General features: G+C 33.7%; 1 pseudogene; it reads right to left on the reverse strand.

Annotated features, from left to right (window-relative positions):
* Positions 1-1,948: 1,948 nt before the first annotated feature.
* LOC129503285 (rRNA-processing protein FCF1 homolog) lies at positions 1,949-2,479 on the reverse strand (annotated as a pseudogene).
* Positions 2,480-10,713: the final 8,234 nt, after the last annotated feature.

Here is a 10,713-nt window from a genome sequence, read left to right on the forward strand (position 1 = left end):
ACTTTCTTTCTCCCTCTCTCTCTTTCTCTCTCTCATTCCCAAAGCTGGTGAAGATGACAATGATAGATTAGTGAACTATATTAATTGCTGTGTAAAGTACATTATCTTATTCAATTTGTGCAAGAAAGAATATCAATGCAGAAGAACTGGAAGGTATTTTTCATTACTAAATAGACATTTTTTTTCCGAAAAGTTATGTTGAGATTCAATAGTTTTTAATTACAGATCTTTTACATGATCTAAAAACATCTTTCCATGTAAATCATATACAGGACAATCTTTAAAAACTGGAAACCGTTTTTTTTTTATTATCTCCTATGTTATTCTGATAATTGCAGAATACATGTGTTTATATTTGTATTCTTAAATCAAGTATACCTAAACTGACTGAATAAATGCAAATCCCTATCCATATTGGGGTGATATGTTAGTATCCTTTGGCATGAAGGGTAGTCCTCTAGGCGAGGAAGAGAGCAGAGAGACTAGTTTTTTTTCTGCCTTATACACAAGTGTAGCACTGGAAGGCTCTCTGATAGCCTAGCCATCTACTCTTGAGCTCAGCATGCTACCTCCAATAATTGTTTGTCACTGGTGATTCAACCTCTTTATAACTTTGTGAATACTGCCGATAATCTCAGCACTCTTTCATTTTCCTTTTATTTTTCCGTCCTCCCTACTCCTGGTTCCCAAGAGTTTATGTCTCACCTCCATCCTATCAATGTCCAATTTCAGATAACTCTAATGTTGGGAGAGTTTGAGTGACTACTTCTTATTAAGGTATAAATGATTGATCGATTCTTGTACTGTCTTTTCCGGGGCATTTACATTTTAATAGGGGATAATTCTTTCATTCATGGTGAATGAGTTCTCTAATAGTTATCATTTCAAACTAGAGTAATAGGACACTGTGAGGGGAACTGGAATTGGAAAATCTTCCTTGTTCATTTTTATCAAGGTCATATCCAATTACCCAGTACTTTTTTAAGACTTCAAAACTTTACCCTGGGTTCTGGTGTCTCCAAAGTTGGGTTTAGTCTCTCCAAACTGAAGTTATTTTCTGGAAGTAATTTCAACATGGAAGCAATCACATTAACTCTTTCATATCAGTAAGGTAACCTTGAGTGTTCAGTGGTCATATTATGGAAAGCCTCTGAAGTAGATGGAATCAAAAGCCAAAATAAAGCAAGTAAACAATTGCAACAAATACAAATACATAGAAGCAGAGAAAGTGCACTGAGACAACCTAATCAACCATCCTAGCAGTAATATTTATATACCTCCTAGCACTGTAGTAAATACTGTTTTATGCACATACATTATTCCTTCAGCTTCAAGGAGAGATGAGATTTCTAAGTACCTTCTTACTATACAGCCCTAGTAAATAAAATGTACAGTACTCCTATAACTATCCCAGAGAGACATGGAGATCACATCGTAGGCATTCTTATTCTCCCTTAAAACAATTTTTATGAATTGTAAATCACACATAATTCTGGGGAAGAGAAATGCACATGAAACTTACTGACAACTTCTTTGTCTCAACATCAGAAATGACTAAACTTTAAATCACATTGTCTTACATGTACTACAGTTTCATCATTTAAATTACTGTAAAACCACAAGAGTCTCAGGGTAATTTCTTTTAAATTAAACAAAATATTATAAGTTGGCTAAGTCTATGTATATTATCAGATTGGATTGAGGTACAAAATTCTAGTCAACCAAATAAGATATCTTAAAAGCTGAAGGGAGATTCCAAAAATTAATGCATTTTCACCAAGTTTAGGAAGGCTTTGGCTAAAAACTAGCAACTAGAGTTCTTCTCCATGTAGCTCAATGGGGCATTGAAAAGTCAACTCATGTCACCAAGTTCTATATAAATGAGATGAACTTCCAGACATCAGTAGGTATCCCATCTAGGATATAGCCTCAAATACATTGAGGCATTCTAGTTATCAGGCACCATCTGGATCCTTCGTTTAAGGTCCCGGTCAGCTGTGGCCACAATGTAACACTTGTCCTGAGTTACTCTCCGTACTAAACATCTGCATAGGTTCCCTTGTGTGTGCATGGCAATCGTTCAAATCTCAAATCCTTGGCAATCCTTAGAGCCACTCGATACTTTTGCCCCAGTTCCTCAATTTCAGCCATTACACAGTCAGTTATACAAGGGATACACTTGGCATACAGACAGTCCATCATTGACTGTACTAAGTCAAGTTTGGCTTTAATGGAAAAGTTGATAAAGTTGGTATCAACCAGGATGTGGTAAGGTGGGCCCAGCTGTGTGTTATGTAGGAAGAATAAGCAGGAAGGATGTTGGGGGACTTCTCTTTCCTTGAGTGCACTGGGATCTTTCTTTCTTTCTTTTTAGGTTTTAACCTATCCTTCTCTTTAAGCCTCTGATCTCGGAGACTAAGCATTCGCTTCATGGTCACATACTTTCTTGCTTTCTTTTGCTTCCCCATGTTCACGCCACACTCTTGTTTCTCCGATTTAGATTTCATTTGAATTAAAATGTCATTAATGAGAAAAATAGCTGACCTGCCAACTAAAAGAAACTGCTACCCAGAAGTTAATCAAGGTATATCTGTCTCAATTGATACAAAATACTGATTTCAAAACATCAAAAAAATGAGTATATTTAACCATACTCAGCAAAAATCATAATCAGCAAAAATAAGTATTCTCTTTGAAGATTCAATTATGTTTTTCAGAAAATTTAAGAATGTGCTCATTGCACAAAATTTCATGTAAACATAAAAAAAAAAACGGTTGTCCTTAATATTCATCCAAGTTTTCATAATCTACTCAAGATACTATCCTGGTAGCTTTTGAAATATAAAAACTTTTTGCATTGAAAATTAAGTTAAAAAGCAATCTAAAAATTTAGATTTAGAATAATTGGCTGTCAAACTTTTATTATTCTAAATTGTGAAATTAGTATTCTATAATTAAACAAAATAAGTGACTATTAAACCTTTTTGATAATGAAATTTTACTTTAGATAATGATGCATTAGAAATATTTCCAGATATCTCTCACTCTTAGATGGTTGCTAGAGCAAAAATAGAAATGCAAAGGGGTTGAGGCACCTTGGTGGCTCAGGCTATTAAGTGTCCAACTCTTGATTTTGGTTCAGGTCATGATTTCCGGCTTATGAGATCCTTACTCAGTGATGAGTCTGTTTGAGATCCTCTCAGATCTCACTCTCCCTGTGCCCTTTTCCTGTTCATGTGCTCTCTCTCATAATTAAATAAAATCTTTAAATTCTTTTTTTAAAAAAGAAATGCCATGGGACTATAAGATGCTACTTAGAATTTAAATAGCCAACATAACATTTTATGTATAAACTCACTAGTTTTGATTCAGGCAATCAGTCAGTGTTTATTTTATTGAATCTATAACATGTGAACTTACTTCATTTTCCTTTTTACCTATGCCTTGAAAAAAGTCTGAGGAGAAAAATGAGACAATCGTTTCTTGCTCACTACTTTTTTCCTCTGCCTTTGAAATTACAAAAGAACTTCAACCAGAGGTTTTCCAAATGTAATAATAATAATAAAAAAAAGGATACAGATAGTGGTTAGGTTTTGGGCTCTGTATTCAGGTAGCCTCCACTCAGAATTTTTGGGAAGTGCAGTTGACATACATTGTTATATAGTATATAGTTTCATGTATATAACAGAGAGAATTGACAATTCTATACATTATGCAAAGCTTACCACGACAAGTGTAGTTACCATCCATCACCACACATTATTATAATATCATTGACTATATGCTCTATGCCATATTTTTAACCCCCATGACTTAATTATTTTATAAAAGGAATTCTGGTTCTTTTATTTTTTTAAGATTTTATTTATTTTTTGGAGAGAGATAGAGCACCAGTAGGGGGTGGGATGGGCAGAGGGAGAAGCAGACTCTTGGCTGAGCAGGGAGCCTGACTCTGGGCTTGATCTCAGACCTTGAGATCATGACCTGAGCCCAAGGCAGATGCTTAATCGGCTGAGCCACCCAGGCACCCTTTTGGTTCTTTTTGTAACAGCTATCTCTATGGTTTTAGATTAGTTTCTTAAGGTTTCAAAAAAACTCCTCAGTTTTCTTACCTGCACAATGGTGACAAAAAAAATCCCTACCATACAGGGCTCCAGTGAAAATTAAATGGCCAAAGTGATGTGAAGTGTTAGAAGAGGGGCTGGTGTGCTTTATAAACAGTTAGTAAATTGTTATTTTCTGTCTTTACTCAATATATCTAGTTTCCTATCTAGTTTCCTCTAACTTCTTTTCATTATAATTATGATTATAAAACTTTTTCACCCACCTATATCATTGTCTCCACTGCACCAGGAAGGCCTTGCCTGACTCCTCTTTTCCTCTCAACACTCTATCCTGCTTTATTTTTAATTTGTCACCTATCACTATCTACCCTATTCCATGTTTGTTTTTTTCTCCTCTTGTTAGGATATTTACTATAAAAAACCAAGATCTCTCTCTCTTGTTCATTTGTGGCTAGGAAAATTATACATAGAAAACCCACGATACGTACTCATTAATTATGTGTTAAGTGAAAGAATTAATTCATACTTGGAGATCAATGACTGGAAAATTTTAGAAACCTATTAACATGTACATTTTCAATACCTACATAACATTTTGTAGGGAAGTGTACATTTGAAAGGTTTGATAGCAAAGTCTGCTTATTACTTACCATCCCTTTTCCAATACCCACAAATAAGAAAGACATTCTCAAAATTGACAGAATTATTTTATCTGCTTAAAGCTCATGAATATCACATTTTTAATACAGAAAAGCTTCTAGGGTCTATAACTTTTCCTTCAATATGCTTGATCAGAAATCATAGCTACATATATATTTTTTTTTTCATTCTGCCTCCCATCTCCCTATCTTAGCTTCAGTTTCTTAGAAAGTAGAAAGCAGAGCCTGAGAAATGCTTATGTGATAACAGCCTATTAGGGAGTACATTTCCAGGGAAGCAGAAATAGGGGACAAAAAATAAGGAAGGATGAAGAGAGAACAAGCATCAGGAAGTATATTACCAAGCTGTCTGGAGCATCATGGCAGGTTGACTATTAAGATCTCAATGGAGACTTTCAGGGAGATATTGTGAAGTTATTGTGGAGTATATAAAAGTAATAGAGGAGGTAACAACAGGGAAAATAATTTGTCCACAGAATTTCATTCCCGTCAGCCACAGTTTTGCTACAAGAACTTCAAATCCTTCCACTTTCCTGATTGTACATGGTTGGGGTCTGAGCAGATCTTGTATTTTTTAGGAATATGATGGCAACCAGGAAGACTTAGATTAGAAGACTGCCTTGTACCCAAAACTGAAGCAAGGTATTGTCAATTTAGGGTAATGGCTAGGCACTGTCATCACAGGTTACCTCTATGTCTGTAGCAGAGCCAGTAGTAGTGACCTGGCTTCATGACCACGATGGGGACACATGCAAGTTGTTGTTAGCACAGTCTCAATTAAAAAGCAAACAAGAGCCCTTATCTGGGGTAATGAATATACTGAGTCCCACACATGCACTCATCCTTCAACACAAATTTGCTGGAAAAATGTTCTGGGTCTGTAGCACCAACCTTCCTAGACTCAAAGTGTGTAAGTCCCTCAAATTCTAAATATATATTTAAAAACACATAACTTTTAAAAGTACTTGACTCTTTCTTCAAACAAAATAGTTATTTGATTTTCTTAGATGAACTCCACAATAAATATCCCTCTGGAAGTGACTAACCAAAATGTTATATTTTCTGTATCTTAAAAAGACAAGTCTGAGCTGAGAACAATATAATAAAAAATATAATTAGAAACTATATATGTAGTTGTAGTTATCTAGATCACAGTTTATATATAGATATAGATTACATATATGTCACATTTTTGCTACATAAAAACATAATTATATATATATATATATCTTACATATAAAGTTGCATATAACTACGAACATATATATAGATATCTAATTCAAATACATATTGGTTCCAAGAGAAGCAAATCTGCTGAAAAAACACCTCTTTCAGACATGTAAACAATTTTAATGTTTGAAGGATCTTGGAAAAACCAGGAGAAAAACTGAGGTACAGATAATTGTTTAACTTAGAGTTGGATAAAATTATGGACATTATTTCCTTGACTAATTGCTTGGTTATTTTTCTATGTTTTTACACTGAAAATATTTGATAAAAACAAAAATTCTCAAATTGCTAAAAGCCAAAATGAACTGTAAAGAAATTTTCAACCAATGTTTAAATGCAACACAAAACAACAACAAAATAAAATACACACAAAAAAACAAACAATGTGGTTGTATGAGTGTCTAGGCCAAGCCAAAGAGAAGTAAAGCTGCTTTGTAAAAAACTGTTTTGTACAATGCAGGCAGTACCAGCCAATGCTTCAAGATATAACAAGGACACTGCCATTCAATGTTTAGTTTGCAGTTTTCTCAATATATTAAACTAGTAATATATTAAGTTGTATTTGAAAACATATTTGATTTGGATCTTCATCCAATGCAATGTGTATCAAATTCCTAAAATCATTTATATTCTTTGACCAAGTATTTCCTTCTCTAAGAATCTATCTTTAGATGAAGTGAAAAAAATTATACATAGGGGATGATAGTAAGAAATTTTCAAATACTAAAAATTCAGAAATATTATACAAATCTAGTACTAAATGACAATTTAAAATATAATACTTCTATAAGATTCAATAGCATAAAACTAATTAACTTATGTTTAACAGTATATTGTATAACCTGATGTCTTAGTCTGCTTCAGGAAGCCATAACAAAATACCACAGGCTAGGTGGCTTGCGCGATAAAAAATGTATTTCTTGCAGTTCTGGGGTACAAAAGCTCTGAGAAGTACAAAATCCTGGTGCTGGCAAGATTGGTTTGATTCTGAGGCATCCTCTCTTGGCTTGTAGGGGCAGTTTCAAGCTTGCTATGTGTTCACATGACCTCTTCTTTGTTCGTGTGTGTGTGTGCGTGTGCGTGTGTGTATGTGTGTGTGTGTGTGAGAGAGAGAGAGAGAGAGAGAATATATATAGAGAAAAAACTCCTTGATATCTCTTCTGATAAAGATACTGTTCCCTATCAGATCAGAGTCCCATCCTTATGATCTCATTTAATCTAAATTTCTTAGGGATCTCATCTCTAAATAAAGCCACACTGCGGGTGAAGGCTTCAGTATATGAATTTTGAGAGAAACACACATGTTCAGTCCATAATGCATGAAAAACTCTTCCTATGTAACATTACTGGGCAAATCACTATAACATTTTAAATACAATACCATATGATCTTACTTTTGCAAATATTGTTTCTTTATATTACACAAAAAAAGCTGGTAGAAAGTCCACCAATCATAGAGTGGTTGCCCATGGACAGGGTTATTTAATGTGGTTTTTACTTTCCATTCTCTAGTTTATAGCTGTCCCGTACTTCTCTAATTACCATGTGTTGATTTTATGACAAAAATATATTTACAATATCAGAAATTAAATGAAGATCAGATGGAATTAAATGAAAAAAATATGTGAAAGTATCTATAGCTGTGCTTCAAGTATTCAACTAATTCCCTTTGACTTATAATTTACTTTTATATATTTGTATAATATGATACTATGTACAAAGTATCATAAGGTGATTATATTTTCATTATTTTAGCCAAAAACATGGGGAGGGGAGAAATATATTCAAATTCAATTACTGAAAAAAAAAAAACAAATTCAGTTACTGAGAAATAATGATGAAATCAAATTAACTATATACATTTGGTTTACATGAATGTGTGTTAAAAGGCAGAAAATGATGCAAACTGATTATTTTAGAAGAATCTTAAAGAATTCTCAACTAATTGATAGCTTATCATAGGTGATGGTTTTAGGTAGCACTTTAATAATCAGTTAGTGGTAGAAAGAAAAAAAATCTAATGGGCCAGCTTTTTTCTGATGCCCAGTTCAAATCCCCAAAGCCCATCCAGATATGGTCCAAAACATCTATATACCTGTTTATATCAGCTCTATGTTGATTTGGAAAATGAGAACAAGGTCGTGATTGACTAGTAAATGAATTTTCATCACATGATTGATTTTCCAAATATTTATGGATTGGCCTCTATATTCCAGAAAATATAAATGCAAAAGTGTTATATACCATCCTCTTAAGAATCAGTCATACACAAATAAAATATATCATATTGCAGGATGATGATTTCAGGAAGAGGGGAAGAAGCTAGCAAAAACAGCATAGAGGCAAGTGTCAGTGAAGTCTTAAGAAAAGATATTAGATCTTAAAGAACAACTGCAACAGCATTCACACACACACCAAAACAAAAACTCAAGAGTAGAAGACATGTATATGCAAAATATATACAAAATATACTGTAATATATACAAAAATAAAGTTACAGTAAGAATGCAATGCATTTAGAGGTGGAAGACTCTAGAAAAGTTCATGTTGGTTTGCTTTGATGGCATGATGGTTGCTTGATGAGGCACAGTAAGGCAATGTCAAGCAGGAAGGCTTTGTGTGAAAACATGGAGAGCAGGTGATGTCACTGATGATATCAGGATGGAATCAACCAACTTCATTTCTCCAAAATAAAAGACACCTCCTAGGAAGCAAAAACTAAATAGTTTATTTACCAGAGTGGTGATGGGATGCACCAACCAGTAGCAAGAGCTTCTCAGAGCTTGCACTGGGAATCAACAGAAAATTTTGTAGTTGAAGAGGAATCTCACAGTTTAGGATTTTCAGAAAGCAGTCTCTCTTTTTCTATGTCTGTCTACAACTGAAAAGAGATGCTGATTTGACCACAGCTGCCTATTCTCATTTACTGGTAAGAACTGAAAGCTAACTAAATTCACAACCAAAGCTCTTCAACTGAAAGCCTCTAAGAGGCTCTTAATGCTTCACCTATATTAATCTTCTGATTCTTAAAAAAGATTTATTTATTGATTTATTCATGAGAGACACACAGAGAGAGGCAGAGACATAGGCAGAAAGAGAAACAGACCCCCTGTGTGGAGCCCAATGCAGCCCTCGACCCAGGATCCCAGGACCTCAGGACCCCAGGATCATGACCTGAGCCAAAGGCAGACACTCAACCACTGAGCCAACCATGTGCCCCCTCTCTAACAAGAGACTTAACAAGAAAACATAATTCAAATAAATCATGCAATATATGATCATAATCATAAATATATGCAAAGGTGCCATAAAAATACATGAAAAATAACATGACAAGTTAAAATACCCACCAAAAATTTTTTCCAACAGTTTAGATGAAAATTGCTTTATTATTCCAATTTAATTTTAAAAATCTTATTTAAGTAATTATATCTACCAGTAAAATCAGCGACATAATTAGAGATAAAAGAGCTAGGAAAGATGCTAAGAAAACATAAGGAGAGTAACTCTGAACTAGCACAGCTCAATTTAGAAAATGGAAAAAAAATAATCATATAACATAATAGCAAAATTTAAAGAAAAACAAAGAGAGAAATATAGAAAGAAAACAGAGGCCATAATGCTAAAATGAATAACATGAAACTTGTACAAGTAAATAATTTTAAATGATCATGGATAAAATGGTAAATCTGTAGAAATGAAGTAGAGTCCAAAATATGGTATATTGTCGAAAGTAGTGTCGTAAAAATTGATAACTGTTTAGGTTATACAAGAGTAATATTTTTTAAAATTTTTTTTATTTATGATAGTCACACAGAGGGGGGGGGCAGAGACATAGGCAGAGGGAGAAGCAGGCTCCATGCACCGGGAGCCCGACGTGGGATTCGATCCCCGGTCTCCAGGATCGCGCCCTGGGCCAAAGGCAGGCGCCAAACCACTGTGCCACCCAGGAATCCCACCAAGAGTAATATTTTAATTGTATAAAGTAGATCATAATACAGAAGGTGTTTATGACCATTACCTTACATTTGTGATTGGATATTTTTTTTTGTCTCAGTAATTTATTTAATACTGATATCACCTTCCACATGGTAGATCCTGTAATGTAAGACTTTCTTATGAATTTCTAGTTGAAGTCAGTATGATTAGAAAATTTATATTTAATTAAAAAAAAGAAAATTTATATATAACCTCTATGTTCTATGTTGGAAAAATTATTGAGGTTTAAGATTAACATATATTTAGTTTTTGTGAATGTCACTAGTGTATTTTAAGACAAGGGAATCTGTTTTAAAATTCACTATCAATATATATTATTATGTAACTTATATTACTTAAATATGCTACATTTTCATTTATATTCTTTAACTTCACCTGCCATGGATAATGAGAATAAATTAAAATCTAATACTGATAGGTTTTTGTTTGCTTACTATGTAATTTTTAATGGATGCTATTTTTGTGTTTTTAAACCTAAAGGATGTAATTCACAATGGATGCATGAATACATTCTTTAATTTAAAAAAGCTCTATTTTTCTAAATAAATGTTTTGTACTGAATTCTAGCATGATTGAGTAATTAGTATTCAGCCAGTGCTCCTATAATAAACAATAAAACCAAACAATATATATTAGGTAACTGATTTCAAGATTTGGACATCAAGCAATGCCAAGACCATAATCACTAAGAAAGGGGAAATTCATGATGTGAGCTCCATAATTGCTCAATTCTCTGCCTTAAGACAATCTTCCAAACATAA

Source organism: Nyctereutes procyonoides, unplaced genomic scaffold (genome assembly GCF_905146905.1).
Source record: "Nyctereutes procyonoides isolate TBG_1078 unplaced genomic scaffold, NYPRO_anot_genome, whole genome shotgun sequence".
In the NCBI taxonomy this organism is placed as follows: domain Eukaryota; kingdom Metazoa; phylum Chordata; class Mammalia; order Carnivora; family Canidae; genus Nyctereutes; species Nyctereutes procyonoides.